At 40.2% G+C, this 24,909-nt stretch overlaps 1 long non-coding RNA gene across 2 annotated transcripts in view; it reads right to left on the bottom strand.

The window, feature by feature from the left end:
• Positions 1–5,845: 5,845 nt before the first annotated feature.
• Positions 5,846–24,909, bottom strand: part of LOC122805808 — a 51,218-nt gene continuing 32,154 nt past the window's right edge. Inside the window, exons 2-3 of one of the 2 annotated variants that reach the window (XR_006365453.1) lie at positions 18,313–18,411; positions 5,846–5,920 (exon numbers count right to left, since the gene is read on the bottom strand). This is a non-coding gene — a long non-coding RNA (uncharacterized LOC122805808). The remainder of the gene's footprint in view (positions 5,921–18,312; positions 18,412–24,909) is intronic. The other variant, XR_006365454.1, reaches the window with a different exon arrangement.

The raw sequence follows: 24,909 nt of genomic DNA, 5'->3' as shown, positions 1-24,909 counted from the left end.
AATGGACAGAATTTCAGTTTTTACACATGTACCTTGCCAAGCCTAATAACTACATACAAGCAGGCATAAGTGAGTACATACCCTTTTAAAGTATTTTTCATTAAATTATATTTTTGTACTTATTCTTTGTACTTATTCTCCAATTACCTGCTCTGCCCTTTACAGGACTACAAGACACCAAAGCTTATCCCAGTTCCCAAGGGCATAAGGCTAGGAAAGTAGAGCTGTGTAAGACATGTATCATAATTGCAGATGTTCACTGTTGCAGTGACAGCTGGCCAACTTCCAATGCTTAGCATTCTACTAATACTGGAGACTGGGACTGCAGCTAGATAGCAAGTATTATTATTCCAACTTCACAAACACTTGTAATAATGTTTTTGAGATAACGGTCTTGAACATCTGGAAAAATTATTTAGTGTAATGGACATACTGACTTTTTCAGGTTGCCTGCTTCATGAAGCAACATGATTTCCATCCACTAATAATTTATTTTTCCAGTAAGATTGAGGATCCCCAAGAGGGTTGGATTCATAGGAAATTGTCCAGTCTGCCCCCTAAAGATGGCCCTGATCTCTGGGAGCATGCACAGTCTAGACCCAGAATGGCAAGGATGGGATTGTTGTAGTTTATGGAGATTATGGAATACCATATGCTTTTTGCAAACTGTTGCAGACATTCTACTGTAATTTTGTTTGCTTTAATATACTGCAGTACTTACTTGCACAGTGTATTTGATTGGGACTGTCTCGGCACACTGTTTTAAAACTAAACTACTTGGTTCTCATTTTACTATCCAACATGTACATGTTTAAAATGCTTAGGACATGATCACCAAAATAAATGAATTTCAACTTTAACCTGATCATTCACGATTTTTCCAGAAACCCATACCTTTTCCTTCATCAAGACCACTCTCCCTCTCTCCACCTTGGAGATCATTTACATCTCTTAAAGGATAACTGGTAGATAACATCTGATGCATGGGTGATGACCATAATTTCTTCCAGCTAGGACCAGGCTCTGGACCTTCCCTCCTTTCATGGGGTGTCCCCATTTCTTAAGGGCCAGGAGAAGTTAAGCCACTCCTATCCTTAAGCAGTTGTGGCATCAGGGATCCATGCAGGCGGTTCATTAAGAGAAGAGAGCTCCAAGTTGTATTCCAGACATTTTCTGTAGCCAAGACAGGAGGGGCACGAAGAATACCACCAAACCTCTCCTAGCTCAGTCTGTTATGTGCACCAAATTTCCCTACAGTTTCCCCTACCTTTCTCCAGCTTCCATTACCCATTTCCAAACCGTTCTTACCAGTTCTAGACCTCAGATTCCTATCTGCATGTTTTGCAAGCCAGCAATACAGCAGTTAACCATGGGCAATGCATTGCACATTCAAAAAATGGGACATGCATTTATACACCTCCTCTGCAAGCTTGGGAAAGTGCAGTTGTGTGGGCAACTTACCAAAATTGTAGCAGTTTGACTATGCTTACTATTCCAATCATTACTTCTAGGGATTTCTGCCATTGACCGAGTCTAACATCTTTCCTTGATTTTCACAAGAGCACCCTTCCTGCAAGGGCATGCTGTCACCTAACTTGTACATCTTCTAGTACCTGGTGTATATATAGGTAGCCTTCTTTTTTCTTGCCCCCTCCAAACAGGGCAAAGACATGTCTATAATAAGGGCTGCTAAGTTGCAATTATCCTAGGGATGCAGTCTATGACAAAGGTAATTCAATCCCTACTTGACTCTTGCAGTAAAAATGTAGGTTTACAGGTGAGGGTCACTCTCCTTCTGAGATGCTTTAGATGGGTCAAGCCCTTCAAGAACTGGTTTACTGGTTCCTGGATGCCAATCATGGTTTCATAGAAAGACATGCTGAAAAAGCTAAGGGAATGACCTTAACTGTGGCATAGGTTAGACCAGAAGAGCACAGCTTAGACAAAAGGGGTACTAGCTCCTCCCTGGGTATAGGAGGAGGAGAATCCTTCCAATTTAGCTAGATGTGATTTCCTTGTACTTCACCTTATATTTTCCCTTATGATTTTAAGCACACTCCGATAAAAGGTTATGTTTTCCAAACTGCTAGTCTGTGTGTACACAAATTGAGGGTGTCAAGAACCCCATCACTACTTCAGGGGATTCATATACAGAGTTAGCACTAAGGATTTTTCCCTTACTATCTGTATGAGGTGACAGAACCACTGCTAACTGGGCCAGAATGGGGCAATCAGTATAATCTCTGGACACTCTTCCTACAATTCTGCTACCCTAGGCACTAAAAGTATAAGATAACCTCTGTACTCTCTTCCTACAATTCTGCTACCCTAGAAGTAAAGCAAACCAAGACAGACCCATCCAATCCAGTGAGAAGGCATCCATTTCCCAACCCTGTCTACATGGGGGTCTGCAGCAGAACCTTGCACTTCCGAACAAGCAGTTGACAAAGAAGTCCATCTCAGGTACACCTACCTTGTTTTTGAGGTGGTGAAAATGTATCCCTGCTCAGCATGCACATATGTAGGCCTCAGCTGGAAGGGAATATGTGAAACCTTCAGAAGGAGATTGTACATAAAGGTTTGTTCCCAAACCTGATTGGCTAACCAGTACAGATGCTAACATGTACTCCCCAGATTTGTTACATACCACAAGACTGTGGTGCCTTTTGTTATGACATTCAGGGTCCCTAGGTTTCCAAACTGAGGGCTCAGAGCTGAACTTCTGCCAATACAGGTGTGTATGCATGATGCCAAGAGGGCTTCTCCTAAAAACAAAATGTTTTTCCTTGAGTAGTTGCATTTCAGAGATTTTTGGTAATTGTGTATTCAATCTTTTGAGCATTTGATATAGACTCATATATAGGGTGCAAGTCAACTTATTGACCAGCGACATTGTGAAAGTCAGATGCTGAAACATGAAAAAGCTGAAATGTTAAAATGTTGAAATGAAAACACCTACTTTTCTACATGCATAGAGAGCTGATTTGCCCATCCCCTGCAGGACCCATGTTAATGCTCACTTTTGAACTTCACTAAAATGGGAGTGATACAGTTTGTGGACTGGCATATTGTTCATATGTAGTACATTTGTTTTTGTTGACTGGGGTAGTCTGACTGGGCAAAAGCCTGTTTTCAGTGGAGTTGTGGGGAGAACAGCTCCACATTGTACATCTTTATAAAGCATTAAAATTTAAAAGCAGTGTTATGCATATTAGTTAGACAGACGGTATAATTTACAAAAATTTCACAGCACACCTAAGATATAACAGAAAATTAAATTTCAAAGACGTTCATATGTAATGACAATCTGCAGGAAAAAAATTGTACATAGGATTTCTTGTTATACAGTCAAATCAGGATATAGGGGTAACAGGAGGACAGTATGTTGATGTTAGTGAGAAAAGTTATAGACTGTGATAAAGACTACAGTGGAAGGTCAGAGAAAGAAAGTGGTAATGTTAGGGGAAAATTAGAGTGACAAAAAGTTATTACTAGTAAGAGGAAAGATAATAGTGGGAGGAGAGTTTGATGACCTATTTTTGCTGAGGAAGGAAAAGGAAAAATGGAGGAAACGGGAGAAATACAGGAGAGATATTACAAGTATAGTGAAGAGCGGTGTATGGTAGTTCAGGTAAATGCACTGGCTGAGAGCATGTATGTGGGCAAGTTTAACCACGTGTTTTACATGAACAGAATAAATTATTCCTTGAGTATTTTTTTAAGTTGTGTTTTGAATGTAGTTAATTTCTTGGTTAGTTCAAGTGCAAGTGGTATGGTTTTCCACAGCTTACAGATTTAGTAGAAATATAGTGCATCTCCTGCCATGTTTTTAGATTTGGTTGGGATCACAAGGAATTCATTTTTTGATCTCAGGTCTCTTGTACAAGAATATTGTTGTAGTATGTTGGTGAGAGATGGACAGTTGTCTAGTATATGAGTTTAGTTGTGAATATGTTAAAGCAATTCAGCCATTTTAACTCGCTTAATGCAATGCAATGATGGTCTTACAAGATGCATTGGTACAAATTTAGTTATTTTATTATAACATATTTCTAGTCTTTGCTCTTCTGTATTACACAGATTAGTAAAAATTAGAGAGGCAGACAGTGATGGGTGTAAATTCTAGCTATAGATTGTCTAGCCGTATTTGTAAGACATGGCTTGGCTCTGTGATCCTATATATAATTTTTTTTTGATGACTTGTGGTAGGTGTTGATCAAATTTTAGTTCATCTTTGAGGACACCCAGTATTTTTTTTGTAAGGAAATGTTTTGATTTTTGATGTTACTGATGTGGAAGGGTGAGTTTAGTTCTGTATATTTTGGGGGAGTAAAGGGCATTAGTTTAGTCCTATTAGGATTCAAGAGAAGCTGCAAGTTTGCTAACCAGGATTCTATGGCGGAAAAATGATACTTTGGTAGTCTCTTGCAATTTGGGGAGGGATTGTTGAGCAGATGAGTGTTCAGTCATCTGTATACTGCACAAAAGTGGCAAGGTTGGTTGAAGTGGATTTTGTGAAAATGTTGAAGAGGGGTTGTACCAGGATGGATCCTTATCCCACAACAACAGATATAAAAGGGAGATATCCTGTCGCCATTTGCTGCCCATTTGACAGGTACCTTTGGCACCAGGACAGGGATGCATGCTATTTCTATTTTGATTGGTGATGTTGAAACAGAGGAGAGCAGTAGTTTTATTATGACTGGGTCAGAAACCATGTTGTGTTAAAGATAAAAGGTTATTGTTGATAAGGTCCTTAAGAATTTGGGCACAGGTATGCTGCGGGTAGGTATTTTGAATTTAACACTGCAAAGCTTCAGCATTTTGACATTCCAGATATTTTCTGTGTGTGTAATGAGTTGGCAGACTTTAAAAGACTGCCTGCAGACTACTCTGTCAGAGATGCTTGGTGAGCAAATTGGTGTAACTAATGAAATTATTTGAGTTATGATACAGAATCAGAATTGTCTAGACATAGTAAGCCCTTGCGGAGTCAAATTATGGTGGCTGCCAAAAAAAGCAATTACTAGAAAAAGGAAAGTAATGTCTAAACCAACTGTACTAGAAGTACTGAATATAGTAATAGAGACAAAAACAAATGGAATTGGGATCTTTAGAAGAGGGTACGAGCAAATTAGAGAGAGAAAAAATGGAAACTGTGGGAACAATGCATGCAGAAGCCAGGATTTGAATGAGCTATGTAATATTTGACTAACAATGACTGGCAGATTATAAGTGATGAAATACGAAAAGTTCACGGACTCCTTGCTCCAGATTATAAGTGATGTATAATGTTTGCAAACTGGGAGTGTGTCAGTATGGTTTGTGATGTAAATTTTTTTACAACTAAAGTTCTCTGTATGGTTTGTTTTCATTTATATAAATGATTGCCTATGTCATACATGAAATTAATACAGATGTTTCTTGTTTAAAATAAAAAAAAACATTTTGGGATTTTGCATTCAATGTAATGACTTCCAGTATACCACTATTAAATGAGTCATCTTGTACCCATATTTATATGTGCAAGAAAGAAAATAAATGGGTTCTCAACAGGATACTTACCACTTGATGCTCTTGTTTCATATTCAAAACTAAAACGCCAGACTGCAGTGTAATCACTTAATGCCAAAATTTGCATGGCAAAACATAAGTGAAGATGGAGGGGCACCTATATACAAAAAGCATGTCAAGACATCCGAGGTAAGGTAATGTCATGATACAGCACTACTGCATTAGTTCTGTGCACATTCTAAGAGGCTGCTATGCTGTTCACTGCTACTGCTAGCTCTGAAGAACAGCGATTCAAGCATGCCTGATGAGCTTTGTCTGTAGTTACACTTACCTTTGCCTTACATGAAGTCTCATTTCTGACTTTATAGCCCCTTGTGGGTTCATCTTGTGCCTTTCTCTTCAATGCCTACAAAAAGAAAATTTTAATGTACTACAACAAAATATCCTGAGTACATCACTACAAACACAGGTTTGATAAATTGTGAGTGTGAAATTCTGTACTACCACTATGAAACTGTAAATCCGGGAACACAGACAGACACAGACAGACAGAGACAGACAGACACACACACACACACAGACAGACAGAGACAGAGACAGACAGACACACACACACACACACAGACAGACAGAGACAGACAGACAGACACAGACACACACACAGACAGACAGAGACAGACAGACACACACACACAGACACAGACAGAGACAGACAGATACAGACAGACCGACAGACACACAGACAGAGACACACACAGGCACACAGACACACATGCACACAGACACACATACACAGACACACACACAGAGGCACACACAGAGGCACACACAGAGGCACACACAGACACACACAGACACACACAGAGACAGACACACACAGAGACAGACACACACACAGACAGACACACACACAGACACACAGACACACAGACACACAGACACACAGACACACAGACACACAGACACACAGACACACAGACACACAGACACACAGACACACAGACACACACACACACACACACACACACAGACACACACACACAGACACACACACACACAGACACACACACAGACACACACACAGACACACACACACACACACACACACACACAGACACACACACACAGACACACACACAGACACACAGACACACACACAGACACACAGACACACCTGTAACCCAGCTCTGTGGCATAGAGGGAAAGAGATGAAGCCCCAGCTATAACCCAGGTAATCAGAGTTCAAATACTACCTTAGATGCTGGAACAGCCAGACAGGGGAGGGTTGCAGTGAGCAACCTACAATGGCTCTCAGATCCTGGTCAGCCAACCATCTCAAATGCAAGTAGATACTTGCACAGTACCAGGGCCGTAGGGAATGCAAATGTGAGCTTAGTGGTTTCAAGCCAACTACTGTAGCCCTTGCAGGGATAGAATGTGTGTGTGTGTGTGTGTGTGTGTGTGTGTGTGTGTGTGTGTGTGTGTGTGTGTGTGTGTGTGTGTGTGTGTGTCTGTTTTGTGTGTAAGCACGTCAGGTGGAGGGCACAGAATGCCCTTAAGTGCATCATGGGTGCTCGTGTCACCAGGGGTAGAGTTGGAGCCATACAAATGTGCCTTCATTGTTAGAAATGCTGCAACAGCACAATCTACCATCATGGTTGCCTGTATGATGACCTCCAAAGCAAGGGCGTAGCCAGGCATACTCTTTGTACTCTATTGAGTACATTTTTTTTCTTCGGAGCATCACATAATGGGACTTTACAAAAAAGCCATATTTATATTTAAAACAGTCTAAATGAATGTTTCCAACAACAGGTGCAGTATTGCTTATCAAACAATATCTATAATAATTTTAAGGGAAAAGCTGAAAATGTTACTTAGATTTATTAAGTGCTTGAGGAGCAGCATTTTGAGAGCTGCGCCCATTTTTAAGCGGTAGGTGTCCAAGGTGGGTGGCACCAAGAACTTGAGTATAAAATGGAATTTTCTTGCTACACCCCTGCTCCATACCATGTTCTCATACTCACAGGAAAACTTAAGATAGAGGAACAAATTGGCTGGGCTTAGAGAATTCTGATGGTTGTCAGGCAACACAGCAAAAAGGACTCAGGAAAAAATTAAGTGCCTCTCTAAGTAATCTGACTTTCACAAGGCTTTCCCATATTATGCTACTATCACTTGGACAGCTGCTATGACAATCTTGTAAAAAAGGGACTAGGCTGTGGAAGGTTTGACTCAAGGGACAGAATAGACAGGACAGCTGTGTGACTAATTCACCATTATCACAGATGTTCAGCTAGAGGGATCACTGCTGCAGTACTTATCTATGGAAAATAGCTAAAATGAATAAGTCCACCTCCCTGATTTGACTTCTGGAGCCTTCATGGATGTCTCCTTCATTTTCAACTCTAGTGCCTTGCAAGGCATTCAACCTTCAAGTATGTTTAAAAACTGGTATCCTCCTTTCTGACATGAAGGGGGGTGGTGATTTCAGACATTTTTTTTTTTTTACATTTCATATATGTATATATTGTAGAAAATAATGCAGCAGAGACAAGCTCAAAATGCAGATGCTTCCAGATAACAAATCTTGTGGTCTTTAGACAAGACACTTCGGTACCTCTGGCACAATTCCAAAGTGATAGAAAAAACGGTATCTGGTAAAAGGACTACTTCTTCTGGAGTTCTCTACAGAACTAATTCCAGCCTTCTCAGTCAGGCTTTCATGCTTTGTGAGAGTCTCTTCCCCAGGTGCTGCTCTAATTATCAGGTTCCTTGTACACAAGGGTGAATGCTTTCTACTCTGGGCTTTCCTTAGCCCTTTCTTATACCTCATTCATTCACTAACACCTGTTCAGTAATTAATCCAGTCAGGTCTTACCTTTCTTAAAGACACAGGCTGCTGTACTAGTACATATTTTAGTTAAAGCAATATTGATATAATTTAGTTTCTGTATTGGTGTTTAAATCAAGTTTGTTCTGCCAGAAAGTTCAGAGAACACTTCCCTGGTCCAGATGCCTTGTTTCTGTGACTTTGATAGTGTATCATCCACCTCTTCTATATGCTTAGAAGCTGCCTTTCTTTCTTCCTCAGACTTGGACTACAGAGCTTTGAATTTTCTTCCATGGTTTAAGGATATTAATATGGTATAGTCTGGTCTTAACAGTCTGCCTAACTCTGTGGGTTACCTTATTTAGTTTTTCTAATATTTCAAATGGACCCTGACATTTAGCCAAAATATTCCCTCTGCAAAGGGACCAAGACTAAACACCTGATATCCTTCCTTAAATTCCCCACTCCTTGCACTTCTATTATGTACTCCTGGTTGTGTAACACAGACTTGTGTGTGTGTGTGTGTGTGTGTTCCCATACTACAGGCATCAACACTTTCAGTCTATCCTATAAGCTAGTATAGGGTTTGATAGCACTTTTAAGTGGGGTTCTCACCTTTCATGCTTCTATAACAATGCAATAATTTCAAGGATGCCTGCCATATAATTCAAAAAAGCTGAATCTTGTCGAGGCCCGTGGCACTTCTCAAATGCAAACAGGAGGGATGGTAGTAACTGAACTCAGTTTTTCCCTTCTTACACAATTACGCTTCTCAGTGTGCACCTTACAGTGCACCATACCTGGAAAGATGGACTACTGGAGCAGATTACCTAGACATTAAAGATAAACATCGACACACTTCGTGAATCTTTCTAGATATAACTGGACTTCCAGGGTCAGCAAGTATTTCCTTAGGTATCCCTACCCTGGAAAATAAAACAAATTCCCCAACTGGAGATTTAGCATTAGTCTTGCTACTGTGATAGCTTTGGGGTATTTCATTTCATAATTGAAAATAAGAACACATTGAGACTCATTGCTAGATTTTACTAATGTCCAAAGCAATATGAACAAGTGGTGCCTCTAAAAGACATTTAGAACCTAGGTTTGTGGCCATCTTCTGGCACTCACTGCATCCCACACAAAAAGTCCAACTGCTTTCAATAGTTGTGACCAGTAAATCCTGGACAGGATTCTTGCTTTAGTTTTATTCATCCCTGGGTGTCCCCATAGCAAATGACTGTTTATCTCATCACTAAGTTCCTGAAAGGCTTTGGCACCAATAGCTGGTGGACTACTACTTTACTATTCTTTCTTACTCTAAAATAGGACATTTCACACCTGAAAGCATGGTTAAGGAGGAGGCAAGGTTTGATACACTTCCCCTCCCATCACCAGTTATATTCGCTCATGCTCTGCTTACTCATTTTTTTGATGTGCCTATTTAAGTGACTTACGTAAAGGTCACCCAGCTCTGGCATGTACTCTGTCACCTGTCATGAGATACAGAGAACTGCATTCTTTCTTATCAACACAGGCACAGGAATCTTGGTATCTGATTCTTCACCTAAGAGAGGCAACTCATACCAGCATTCATTATCATCACAGCATCTGCCTTATTACTTTTTCCCCAATTGCCTTTCTTTACTACCATGATGCACAGAAAGTTGCGATACCAACTTACTGTAATTGCAGCTTTTCAACTGTACTCACTGCTTCAGTCATTGCTTCTGGATCTTTGTCACAGGCAGAGTCCTATGTCTGAAGAGTCTTTTTCCCCACCGCCACTACCCTTAGTGCAAACCAAAGGCACCTCTTATTATCATTATTATTTTTACCCAAGTACAGCACGTCCTATTGGAAGGCATCCCAACGTCTGAATGTCACCTCAGACAGGGGCTCCAAGGTAAGCCATAAAGGAGATGGTACAAGGGTTTCAGCTAAACCAGGAATGAAACAAAGGGGGAAAGGAAATATAGGGTCCTGCCACATTCCAAAATGCCCACAAAAAGAGAAAGAAGGTAATAGAAGTAGACTGCAGCAATGATTACACGAGTAACTACAGTTAGGGTAAGTTAACAACACAGATGAAGTATGTTCTTTGTACAAGTATACTGCAGTCATAATTTCAGGCATTACTCCCACAGCTTTCCTATATTATCCTTTGGGTAGTTGGTTGCCCTGTGGATGAAGGCAGTATGGCCTTTAGGATTGTCATCCCAAACTCTGCTCCTGCTGTAGGCAGGAATGTGCAGCCTGTAGTACTTGCAGAAAGTGTTGTCAAGGGCAAAGCGTAGCTGTGCCCCTAGTTGAGTAAGATTTGTTATTCTCTTGTAACGGTTTGCCATGGAATTCATGGCACAAAATACAGTGATAATTCCACTTCAGGATAGGCCAAGCTTTCTAGTTTTCTGCAAATGCCACAAACATCTGCAGAGTCTTTGCAAAATCCTTTGTCCTATATGGGTAGTACCTCAGCTATCTATGCACATATAGAGAAGGTGGTATACTCCCCCATTTGTGCTGGGGTCTAAGAGAGGACACTATAGGTTCATAGATGTTTACTAGGCTAACAACCCAAGGGCCTTTTTAAGCCTAGCCAGGCATCCCAAATCTCTGACAAGTTCTGCTACCCTTGATAAATGTAAGCAGGGGCTTAGGAGATTAAACATTTTGAAGCAGGAGCCTGGGAGATGAACCATTTACAGGTTTGCCTGTATCCATTAGAGACATAGGTGCCAAAACAGGGATGAATTTCCTGTTCCCCATCCAACTGTCCAAGTTACACTTTAAATCAGGTTACGGAGGAACTCTACTTCACATGGATGGAGATGGGGTTAGTCTCTGGGATACATACCTGTCTCTCCAACAGGTCCTATTTATATCACAGGCAAGGTTTTAAGTCTTTAGAATGGGTAATTCTGGTGTCATTTGTTTTATGGAGATGCAGGAGGTCCAGAGTGGGGTCAGACAATGCCCTGTATAACCGGCATAGATCTCCCCTTAACAGCCTGTAGTTGACAAAATACATGGAGGGGGCCTTGAGGCGGTTTGCATAGGACATGTTACTTTCACAGTGTATTCTTTCAGTGAGTAACTTCTTTGGATGTTCCAGTTGTTGGATATGCCTGATTAGGTACCTAACAAAGGGGGCGTTGCACTCAATGAAAGGTCTGATTAATGCTGAATACAGTGGAACAATGACTTCCTTGGACCTAGATGCCATACCTTTGTTTATGAATTGTGCAACATAGAATGATTTCCTCACTACTGTAGACATGTGATGGTCTAAGGCTACATTACTATTTTGTGTGCGTCCCCAAGTTCCTGACTAATGAGTCAGCTTTAAGGGGTGTGTTGTCAATATGATAGTTACCAGGGGTGGATGACTTCTCAGAGGATACTACTATGTATTTCTTGACATTCACTTTTAGTTCATGGCTCGGACACCAGTTGTACATCTCTGTCAGCCTTTCCTTGAGAACATTTGTGTCAGTGTGGGATGCAATGACAGCTCCTAATTTACAATCATCTGCATATTTAGTCAGCCAGAGACCACTGACATTAGCCTTGACTTCAGAGAACTATATGCCAAATAGGAGTGGTCCAAGGACTGATCCCCGAGGGGCTCTATTTGTGACTGGCCTCTTTGTAGAGGTGAACTCTCCAATTTTAACTTCCTGGCTACAGTGACACCCTAGGCAGCCACCTAGATGACTTATGCCTAAGGCCAGCTATGACAGAAGGTAAAGAAGATAACAATGACTCACACAAATCCCATTATATGTCAATGGCATGGGAATTCACAGTTACTTCCTTATGTCTGGGATGAGTCATATAAAGCATTATGGGAAAGAGAAAGGGTGAGGGAGAACAAGATCACATTGATACATCAAGCCCCATTGGTAGCCATGTTGTGGAAAACAGGCTAAAAGTACAAATAAAGCACTTAGATTGACTCTAAGGCATTAAAATAGGTCAAGAAACAAATATAGAGTGAAAGAACAGATTTTTGTTTTAGTTCTAGGATGGAATTCTCCTTTAAGCTTTAGCTGGCTAAGTAGATACACACTAATCTTAAAAGAGAAAGATAGAATGAAAGGGAATGGCCACTTTGTAGTCTGGTTCTATTAAAAACAGTGGGATGGCCAATAAATTGAAATAGATGAAGGAGAGTGATTTCAAAAAAATGATAATTTTGTGCCTACTCACAACAGCCAATGAAAGGGGAGAGGGAAGGAGGTATATGATCAAATTAAATTAAGGGGTAGACAACCAGAAAGACGGTTGAGTTTAAGAACACAACAGCAACAGGGTGGGAGATTGGGAAAATTTTCTATGCAACTCAAGAGAGACAGCTGTGGTCTCTCTCCTAGTTTTAATATGCAATTAAAAGCAGAAATAAAAATATCAGTGGCCTTACACCTGCTGTCAGAGTCAAAAGGTTGTCTCCAATATCAAGCAGGAGCGCATGCACACACACATGCGTGCGCACACACACTCACCCCAGCTGACTGCAGTGAGAATAGAATCCCTACCTACCCAAGTACACAGACTACAGAACTCAGTAACTTACACAAGCCCAACAGCACAAGTCCCCATATTCTTTATGCAAACCTTGCGTCCCTCACCCCACCAGATATCTCCATATCATGATATAAAGAAGACATCTACCTGGACATCTTCAGTTTTCTTTTTGCCATGTACTACAGTGCAGGGGATTACTAAAATCAATATGGCCAAGGTGAGTAGAAGAGCAAAGAAAAGTATCCTTAGGGTATTCTTTTTTTCCTTGCATTTGTAGAGACCCTATTAAAGTACTGGCAACTTTAGTAGTTTCTTGTTTAAAGTTAACTTGATCATTGCTGGGGTCTGGATGATACCATTTAGTTGTCTGGGGTTGCTGGCCAGGCAGTAGAAGTGTGCTTGTGGAAGACAGATTAATTTGAAAGACTAGTATGATGATGCAACAGCTACAAAAACTTTATGCCCTAAACCATCTATCAGAGGGACACCATGCTTGCACACGTTAGCATCACAAGAAGTTAACATTCATTCACCATTCATCCATGTCATCTGACTGACAACAGTCATGCAGATACTTTGCATCACAAGTCTCTCTCCAGGCGTGAGGAGTTAGTGGATGCCCCAGGATCTTCTTGGCACAAATATGTAAGTATCAAGTTTGTGTTCATTCAGTCCCTAGACCCACTGTCTAAAGTGTCACCTATCTCTGATGAAGCCCCTCTGGAGGCTGTCCTATCACACAACCAAGCACAAAAACTACCTTCTGTATAACACACTACTTGGTGCTGACCACAAAGAGGTGTATTTTTATCAAGCAGGGAGAAAACTGCTCTTCCCTGCTCATCCTGGATTATGGTAAATCTACAACTCAGCACTCTAGCAGTCTTCCATTAAGTGCCCTAGGTCAGACCCTAGGAGGCATCATCTGGACTCCTCCTTGACAGCAGGATCAGGTAAGTTAATTTTGGCACAATGTTTCTTAAACCTGTTTCAAGGTTGGCACTTGACATTGTGTGAAAGCCCTCCCAAAAATAACAGGGAATGTCTCCTCATATTTGTCAAAGATGCAGTAGAACCAGTTTCCATACAGATAGACATGTTACTATTCATCATAGATGTCTACCGCACCCCCCCCCACCGGTTATGATACTGATATTGGAGTACCACGTTAGTCCTAAACTTCCCAATGGACAATTTTCCTTTTTTGAGATACAATTGCCCTTTTGAGATGGCTACAGAGGTCTCAGGTACACAAAAGAGAGAGCTTTGGAGTTAACAGGTTATGACCTCTGACCCCCCACCAAGCCAGTGCAGTCCCTCTAGTACAGGGAGCTTTGCTTGGAGGTGTTGGAAGTAAACTTGTAAAAACCAGGCTCACAGCCTTTTCCCCAAAAAAGGCTGGACAGATTTTACTGGGTCCGAGGATACCACCCTTTCATTTATAAGAATCTGGTGACTCCCCAGCAGATGATCGCACTTTTAGGGATACCTTGGCCCTTGTGAGAGACCATTTTCAATTGCAGGCCACAAAGGTCTTTGATGGACAAGAGTGTTTTGTCATTAATAGGCCCATACCACCCCCCCCACCCCCATCAAACCAGTAGCAGTTAGCATCATTACAGGAAGCTCTGCTGGATGCCTTGAGAAAATTAACATAATAGGAACCAGGCTCAAAGCCTCTGATCAGTCCAATTTTATGGGGTTCATGGACACCATTCTCTTTCTTTCTCTTATAAGAATGGCAGGCCCAGATACATGGATTTCTTTGGCGGCAATAAAAGTGGCCAGTCTCCCTTCAGGAAGAAATGCTTCACCTAATGGTAAGGACTGTCGGATTCTAGATAAGTATGGTAAGAAAACCTGTATCCCTATCACATCATCTTTCAGAGCTCTACAAAGTCAGTCTTATTTCCTAACATTGCAGGAGCATGTTCTTAAACGAGAGACCTTGATTTAACTAGGGAAGACTCAAACTGCACTAGGTGAATTTATCCAGACATCCATTCAGTTGGACAGACATAGCAGCATAAAGTATTCCTTTGATTAGGTACAGCCTTCAGAGCTGTAGCCACTGGTACTGTACAGAGAAATCATAGCTGGTTTCACACATAGGTGTTAACTGAGGATGCAAATGCCAAACTTCTCAGTTCCTTGGGCTAAGAATTGATCATTGTTCCACAAGCTTATGAGGTATTTAAGAGCTTACAGAATAAGGGCAGGGATATGGATATTGTTCACTATATGCACCATATGTGACTTCCTCCTCTCCACAGGTATAACGGGGATAACCCTAATAAGTGAGGGAATCTCTTTTTTTTTTTTTTTTTTTTTTTTTAAGAAAGGAAAGGGTGCATAGCCAAATGGGGAAAAACCTTTTACAAGAAAAAAATGTATGGATGATGAAAGGGATAAGAGGGATGACAAAACTTTGGCCCTCTAAAGACCAGCTGTGACTATTTAGTCCTAACCTCTCCCACTCTTTCTCCAGCCCAGGGTCTCTCCCAAACATGGACAACGACTACCTGCTTTTCTGGAAGAATAGAGACAAATTAAATTATTCAAATGGATATTGAATATCATTGCAAAAGGGTACTGGCTACGATTTGGGTCAAAACCACTGAGCATGGGGATACCAAATGTACCTGCATAACAAGAGCAGCTTGTCATACCTATCTTGCATGATGCGTTACAACAAGGAACCAAAGGAGTTATTCCAAGTGGACGAGAAGGAAAGTGCTTTTATTTAAGGTGGGTCTTAGTCACAAGAAAAGATTATAATCTTTTCTATATTAAAACATGTTTCTTTCAGTAAATAAATTCAGAATATTAAACCTCCAGTCCTCTCGTTCCTTGCCAAGTCCAAAAGCATTCATGGTTACAATGGGTTCTTCATTCACCCAAGCTTCCCCCTCCTGGGATCAAGACTGATCTAGATCCAGGGCAAATGAGATATTAAGGACACTGGTGTAGCACTATATTACTGCCAGGGAGTGTGCTGAAACCACCCCAACCCCCCCATTGCACCATTGCAAACTCCACAAGTGCTGCCAGGGGCAAGTGCATGCATGCTTCCATGCATGTGTAACATCACGACCAAGCAGCATACTGTTTGCAGTTTGGAGTTAGCCTAGTTCTTAATGTTAAATAGTTTCTGAAGGGAGGTGTGCATCTAAGGCCCCCAAAGTGACCAGTTATATAACCTTTGGACTTGAAACTTTATGCTAAGAAAAAAATTGCTCTTCTTCCATTCAACCAATTTCAGTACACAAAGTTTCTCTCGTGGAAAATTGTGGGGTTTTTTTGTCTTTATTGAAAATGATCAGTGTGTTACAACCATCATATAACACAGAGCAAAAGGAGTAGCCATTTATTTCTCAGTTAAAACCAGCCATGAGTTATCACATAGATGACACATGGGGTAGGAGATGCTACAAAATTAACCCAAGTTTTCCTTACCTGATAAATGGAACTGATCTATGCCACATTTACTCTATTGTAAAATTAACCTTATTCAACAGTGATTAAGTAATACGAGTAATAAAAATTTAGTTTAGCTATTTAAATCAAAAACAAAACATAGGATAGAGATGAAGCTTAAGAAACAAAGATCAAGTCTACAAGGAAAGTAACATGAGGCTTATTATTGAGACTATTCTTATTGACTGTCATATCAGCCAGGAGAGTACCAGAATTAAGGGCTCTTGTGCAAGGAGCAGTTTTTGATTTTGCATTGAAACAGGATTACTCTGCATATGAATCCAACTTTTATGCCAAAAGCAGTGACAGAAGTGGCTCTGAAATCAGACCATCCAGCTTAGCATTCTTTAGCTATGTCCGCAGCCTCAAAGGTGATGCTCAATTGTGTGCAGAGCTCATTGTAAATTAAGTCACCTATACGGAGCCAGAAGATATAGCAAATCTACTAGCAGACAAATTCAGCTCCAACTTTACCCCTCTCTCCCCAACAACCTTCCCTCGGGAAATACCATCAAATACAACTCCCCCTGCTATCACTAGGGAAAAGGTCCTTAATGCTCTTTCTCAGGCCAAGAACACACTGCATCAATGGGCCAAGACAATATTCCACTGACCAATGAAAAATGCTCAAGCTAATACTTAAACTAATCACACCAAAAATAAGACACTCAAACATTATTAGTACACCAATAGTTTACAACTAAGTGCCTTTGTCCCAACTAGCCATCAGTACTTAAATCAGAATTCTAATATATGTGGATGAACTGTACTGTTGCATTACGAATGCTCCCCTTTGTGTTTTTCTGACGATATTTTTAGTCCGAAGGTCTTATAATTATTGGGCAGATTGTACCTTTACCGCATTGTGCTTGGGGCAGAATCCAAATCACATCAAATACAATCCATCTGCTTATTTCCTACTGTATTGGGTTATTAGTTGGTGGCGGTTTCTTTGTGTTGAAAGTTGCAGCCCAGAAGGGCAGATGTCTAGCTTTAGCTAGTTTCCATACATAAGGACTTCTAGTGCAGCAGTGATCCCTGTGATGAACACAAAATATGTATACAGCATCTTATTAAATCAGATTATAAGAGCTGAAGGGATGATGTATATGCTCCATAAAAAATCATCTACAATACATACTGAACAAAAATCAGCAATCCTGAGATCTGAGAAGAATATGAAAGGATTAGTAAAAGGATTTACAGTTCTGCAAGACTCTAATGCAAAACAAAATATTCAAAAGCATCCATGTACCTGGATAACAAATATGATGAGAAAAACAATCAAGCCCTCATTATTAAACAGTGCAATGCTGTTCAAACAAGAAAAAAATGCCTTTGCATGTCTAAATCAGTCACTTCCAGAATATTCTGATCTTTTGCAGGCCTCGCTGAGCCATCTATTCCACATTGGTTTATACCAGTCTGGCATGTCCAGGTAGAACCGGTCCCCTTCCATAGAGTACATCCAACTGTAGAGAAAGTGTCACCGATCACACTGCTGGCATACTAGTACCTTTGGTGAGCAAATGAATATCCCGTATAGCATGCATACAAATGCAGCAGTACATGTGCACAATTATACCAACACTGCCATGCACTGCCCCCTGCTGCAACTGCTACAGGGCTAACAGTTTGATTTCTCTCGTCTCTATTTCCATCCTTATCATCTATACCCACCCTACCCCAAAATATGTACAGCTAATCTTGGGCTGCTCAGCAGGTTCCATACCCAACTCACTGCCACTTGTTTGGGTCATCAGCTGATTATGGATCAAGATATTTGCCTGTGCACTAATCTATATTCCAGTGAACCAATGAAAAAAAAATCCACAATCATTCAGCAAAGTTTAAGCAGCAAGAACACAATGCCATATTTAGAGAGTATATCTGTCAATTTTTTTTTTTTCTCAAGCAGAATCTCTCTTTGCTGCACCTGACAAGAACCAGGCTAATCATACCTTGCAGGCTTCATCTGCACACAAGTCCGACTCCAATCCATATGAAGTCCCATATTTGTAGTCTCTTCCTTTTTCAAAATGCTTCTGTCTCTGCTGTTCCTTGGAAAATAATGAGAAAAATTCTTACTACAATGTTCAATACGAGTGCAAAAATAACATATACAAGATACAATGGCGTCAGGATTCACACCACAACTGCAGAAGCTTAAAATGAAGATTACTGCTGCAGTACATTTCATATGATAGAATTTAGAAGCAGGCTGAAGTCTGTCTTCCAGCCAGAGTTTAGCAAAGGCATGGAAATCCCCTTACCAAGCCAGTGATAAATTTTCACTCCAAAGGACGTAAGCCATAAATTTTGCTATAAAGGGAATAGTAACGTATCTTTAGATCCTTACTGGAAGCTGGGTGGTAATCAACTATTGTGCCTAATCTCCCACTCTAGAGCAACTCTCAACCTTCCATTCCCAAAATGAGGAATACCTGCCTAGCTAATGTGGAGCAAAATGTGCAACACATACTACTGGCATGCCAACAACATTAACTAGGACGAGCATAGGATGGTTAAAATATGCTGGTTTTACTTATGAAAAAGATCTGTTAATAAATTAATATGACTCATTTACCATGGGTATCCGTTAAAAAACTTCATAACATAGAATGTGTGCCTGATGCTTTCAATGTGTAACTTTGAGGAACATGAACATTTTAAGATCCCAAATGAGGTATGCTCCTCATAAAGAGGTGCACTGGAGAGGTATACTTTCCAGTCAGAAAAGAAAACCACCTCCACTCAGTTCAGGGGATCTGAAATTCTTCCTGAGAAGGAGCATTCATACAATGTTAAACTACAATACTACTGAAACACCCTAGCCCTCCCACACACAGACAGACACAGGCGCACACACACACACACACACACACACACACACACACACACACACACACACACACACACACACACAAGAAAGTGGCAAAACATAGTGAGGAGTACCTTCAAACAAATGTACTGTTTGCATCAAAGATCACTGCTGTAGTACATTGTACAAGTTGGGAGAATGCATATGGGGTGGGAAAGGCCTGACCACAGACCTGAGAAGACACTTTTCATAACAGCTTCTTCAAAACCTATTGCGCTTCTAAACTGGCAGTCTACTTTGCAAGGCTTGGAAAAGAAAGCTCAAGAGTGGCTAATGTAAAGTAAAGAGGGCACTGACCTTCTAAGTCAGGGTCTTCCCCTGATGTTCGAACGAAAGAATACAGCTGGCCAGCCATTTTGAGAGATTCTTTTTGGATATTGGTCCTTTCTGGTTTTGTAAAACAGAGACAAAAAGTTGGTCCAACAGTGTGATGTCCTGGTTTCTTTTTCTGTAATATCTCACATGCTTGTGGAAATCCTCAGTGCATAAAATAATTTCCACATTTTTCCAAGGACTGGGGGTAAAACAGGCAGCCGAGCAGACTGGAGGAGGAATACTTCTACAACTACCTTGTGCATGAAAAGAAGGGCTGGTACACAAGGATATCTTACCCTCACAGTATACTCTAAAGGGTTGCATATTAAGGCTTGGAGCTTTGCAATTCTCATCACTGAGGGGACAGTTAAAAAGAACTATATTACAGGGCATAACTTCAAGGCTGGCTGAGTTGGCTGACTTAAAGAGATTTACAAAATGCTTTAACAGAGGAAGGAGGGTGATCTCTCAGGTGGCCTCAGATGAAGGGGTCCCCCTGGAGAACAAACTCACTCCAAAATTCATTAAGACTAGGTTTGTCCACAGATCAGCAAATGAAAAGAAGCAGACAACTAGACTCTGACAGAAGATAAAGCTAGCCATTTAACAAAGAGGATAGAAATGTACTGAACTGCTTCGGGTAATATAAAATTCCACAACAAAAAACTGCACCTCCTCTGTAAATACACCAAACACAATGACCTGGATCAAAATGAAAGTGTAAATCCAACTGCTAACTTGAAATATAAAGAAAAAAAACACACAGTAAAGCAAGTTGAGTTTATTCTAGCACCTAGGTATTATCACCTTCAAGGAATAAAAAAAAATATCACAAAAACTTTGTCTTTTATATACTATTACAAATTACATTCAATTAATCAATTTAATCAATAAAATGGGTTCCTATTTTAAAGCAAACACTTCCAATTCAGTTAATTAACTGAATGTATTACTGAATCAGTGCTTGATTAATTAACTTATTAGCAGTTATATTTTTATATAAAAGGAATTAATTTACAGATGCATTTACTCTGTAAAGGCTGTGTTCTAGCAGAGGCGCTAAGAGATTGTTTTGCTGCTATAAGATTCATCTGCTGTGTGAATAAAAGAAATTGTGCTGGAAGTTTTGGTTCCTGATCTTCAGTGGTATTTTTCTTCATTTTTTGAAAGTGGTTTAAATAAATAAAAAATGTTCTATGTAGATCTGTTGCAAATAAAAGTCAACATTTTTCATAAAAAAGTTATTTAAAAAAAAAAAAAAGACACGAAAAGGCTGCCCCCATGGCTGTACCTTGTTTTTGCCTGTCCATTTGATTAAAATAAACATAATTAAACAAAAATCTACCATGTCAGCAATGAAATTAGAAAAAGGACCATCTCCCAGAAATCCTTATGTTTGATTGTAAGGAAGATAAAATAACTGCTTTACATTTTAAAATGTACCATAATAGTGATGTTAATCGGTTGCAAGGCACTATTTTAGAACAAATAGAATGTATAGAAGCTAATGAAAATATATTAAAACAAAAATGGTTACATAAGGAAAGTATTTATATCTTAAAATACGATACATTGGTTCCTAAGTGCTTAAATAATGAAAATATATTAAAATAAAAATGGTTACATAAGGAAAGTATTTATATCTTAAAATACAATACATTGGTTCCTAAGTGCTTAAATAATGAATTGAATTGGAAGTGTTTGCTTTAAAACAGGAACCCATTTTACTGATTAATTAAATGTAATTTGTAATGGTATATAAATCAATTTAAACAAGGACAAAGTTTTTGTGATCTTTTTTTATTCCTTGAAGGTGGTAACACCAAGACACTAGAATAAACTCAGCTTGTTTTACTACGTGGTTTTTCTTTATATTTCAAGTTATCAGTTGGATTTACACTTTCATTTGGATCCAGGTCGTTGTGCTTCAGGTAATATGCTGTTAACAGAGTGATCCAAACTTTGGGTACTGCACCAAAAAGAAAACCTTTTCCACTTCTACAAGTATATTTCACAATGTTGAGTCTCCTAAACTTCTGTAAAATGCACTTGATTTGTGAAGAAAAGTACTATTTGTCAGAAAGTACCATAAAGTCTCCCCATGTTTTGAGTTTTGCTCATTTTGTGGCTATATTAGAAGGCTGCTAAAAAATGAATTAGTGGACACCTCCTAGTACATTGGATTAGCTAGTAGAACTACATTTGCATTGGTTACTGCTGATCTACAAAGATGTGTTTTTCATTTTTTTTCTTTTTACCTTGCTTGCTACTTTGACAAGAATATTTAGGATAAGTTGAAAGGGAGTGAATGTATGCAGCATCCCCAGATTTCACTGAATGGAGAATGTACTGGTCCATCCAGGCTTTAATAAATGGGTGGAGAGTGCAGAAAACTGTCAGTTGATGAAAGGCTTTTGACAGAAATATGTTCATCCTGGATGTACTCGCACCTATGTGACCCCATAAAAACACTTCCCTGTACAGCTCTCATTCATGCCAAATGTATATTCTCCTGCTCAGGTGATATGCCAGGATCTCAGCTTCTGAGGGATGTAAACTGCTTGCAAGCATTTGTTCAAATTAATGGTCAGGTTCAGGAAAGTTGTGCAAAAACTTAACATAACCATATATGTCCTCTTCCATGTTGCAGTATTCTACTAGTGGGTTTACCCATCTTACAATCAGCTTGTCCGGCCAGGTTTCCAGTCACTCTTGGTGCTTCAGACGTCTGACGTGGCGGCAGGTACATGGGCCATAAAGGTGATGTCTGTATGCACCAGCCCTCAGAACATAAACTAAAGCCTCAGACAGAGCCAGTCCTGAGGGACATAGTCTGTCCCTGAGCCCGGGACAGCAACTGCAAGGTTGATAAGGGGGACTGTGGGAGGGAAGGAATACTGCAACATGGAAGAGGTTGACATCTATGGTGCAAATTTTTACACAACTTTCCTATGTCCTTCTGTTGCAATGTTGCACTATTCTACTAGTGGGTGAATACCAAAGCTCACTAAATGTTGTGGGGTGGCCTGGTAGAGGACTCCAGGAATCCATGCAGGATAGCCCTGGCAAAACCTGTCCTGACTCTGGAAACATGGTCTAGTTTGTAGTGTCTGGTGAAGGTTTGCAGAGAGGACCAAGTGGCTGCATCCAGAATAGAGTTAGTGTCCAGGCCCTTGCAAAAGGCACCAGAAGAGGCCATAGCTCTTGTGGACTGGGCCCTAACATTGCCTGAAAGTGTCTTCCCATGGTGTGTGTAACAAAAGGAGATAGCCTTGGCAATCCAGGCTGAAATGGTCTGTTTGCCCACTGCTTTCCCCAGAGCCCTGGGGCAGAAGGGGACAAAGAATTGGTCTGATTTGTGAAAAAGTTTAGTTTTATGCAAATAGAATCCGAGTTGTCTGTGGACATCCATAGAATGAAGGACTCTCACTATCCCCCTGTGGGTTAGGGAAGAAGGTAGGCAGATGGATAGCCGGATTCAAGGAAAGGTTGTTGACCACTTTGGGGGTGAAGGAAGAGATTATCCTTAGGGTGACCCTGTCCATATGAAAGACCAGGAAAGACTGGGTAGCCATAAGGGTATGAAGCTCTGAGACCCTCCTGACTGATTGTCAAAGCTACTAGCAGGACTGTTTTTCATGTGCAAACTTTTATGGCGGCCTTGTCAGCTGGTTCAAAGGGTGGTAAAGTGAGTTTTTCTAGCACATAATTAAGATCCCAGGGAAGACTGGATGGTTTCCTGGGAGGTCTTAGGTGCAGAACCCCCTTCAGGAAGAGTTTGGCTGGTAGTCTGGATGCCAGTGGAGGGTCCACAGCCATGCAGGCAGAAATGGCAGACAGGAGTGCCTTTAAAGAGGAGTATGACAAACCTGTCTTCAGGAGTGGACACAGGTAGGACATAATCAGAGGCAAGTCACTGTCCAGTGGCTCCATCTGTTTTTTATGACACCAGAAGAAAACCCTTTTCCATTTGGAAAGTGTCAAAGGAAAAAACTTCAAAAACCAATGCACGTAAGGTTCAGGTATGGCACCTTTATTACTTGCAGCAAGGAGACAAAAACATGCAAATACAGGATTTTGCCTAGTTACTAACAGGCAGTATGCTTTCCTTATACTGTTCTATAAAAATGTTACTTTCTATGGTTGACGTAGTTAGACACAACTTTCTGTATTGTTCTACAGCAAATGTTACTCAGATTTCCTGCTGACATGTTCAGATTTGAAACTCACTATATGTTACATAGAAAATGTCACTTGGATTTCCTGCTGACATGACTGGATTTAGGAAAAACATTTGAGAAAAACAACCTGACCTTGGGGGCTGTATTTTCTTTAGCACACTACAAGCTTCAATTGTGCAGCTCTAATACATATGTTACATTTCAAGGTACTTTTCTAGCTTAGGTACAAGTAAATGCTGATTGTAGTTCATATTTTCAAAACAGCCTTTGTCTTCATTATCAATGGCTTCTGTAGCTGTGGATTTTCTCATAGCATAAGCAGAAAATCAATAACTCTTTGTTTAAATCGACATTAGAAGTGATACATCTATTATTTTCCTGACACTAGCAGAAATTGAATGTTTCCCTGTAAATTTCCAAAGCATAAGCAGAGATCATAACTGTGCATATTTCATGACATTACAAGATTGGAATGCTTCTGCAGTTCATACAGATTTATGCAGTGTGAACTAGAATAAATGTGTTAACCCTTTTTAAACCTCGAATGCACTAAGCATATTACTAATACATATTTTTCTAACATTTCCCCCCTTTTAATACTTTATTCTACTTTCAAAATAAGCACAAACAGTTTTTCTTCCCCTAACCTCTTCCTACTCAGGATTTGCAGTTAAGAGAGTCATTCAGTTTAAACTTAAGAAAGCATTTTCAATTTTTCAACAGTTCTTCAAATTCAGCACCTTAATATAAGGTTTCTAAAACTGACATGTCTATAAAGTCTTTAATCAGTCTTTTCATGCAGGGGATGCAGCAGCAAACACATACCCCCAGTAGGATCATTCCTACACAGATGGCAATCAGAATGTTCATTAGGATACTGCCCCACCCCCCAAACAATCTCGGGGGAAAAGTCAGTCAATGGATTTGGTCCTGGTTTGGTCATAGCAGACACTTGCTGAATTACCTCGAGGTGATTGTCTATCTCGTGTTTATGGTCAGGAATATGCGAACAGCACTCCTCCTGGATTAAAGCGCAAGTACCTCCTCTTGCCACTAGGGTGAAGTCGAGAGCCATGTGGTTTTGAAGCACTACAGTTCTCATGGCATTCAGTTCATCAGTCACCAATTCTAGAGCGGAAAAGGTTGCATTGCTCATTACTTTGAGAAGTTTAGACAGATTT

Source organism: Protopterus annectens, chromosome 7.part0 (genome assembly GCF_019279795.1).
Source record: "Protopterus annectens isolate FY-2018-M chromosome 7.part0, PAN1.0, whole genome shotgun sequence".
NCBI classification, from domain to species: Eukaryota; Metazoa; Chordata; order Ceratodontiformes; family Protopteridae; genus Protopterus; species Protopterus annectens.
Note: the sequence above shows the minus strand (reverse complement) of the source record. Positions and strands in the feature narration are given on the sequence as shown.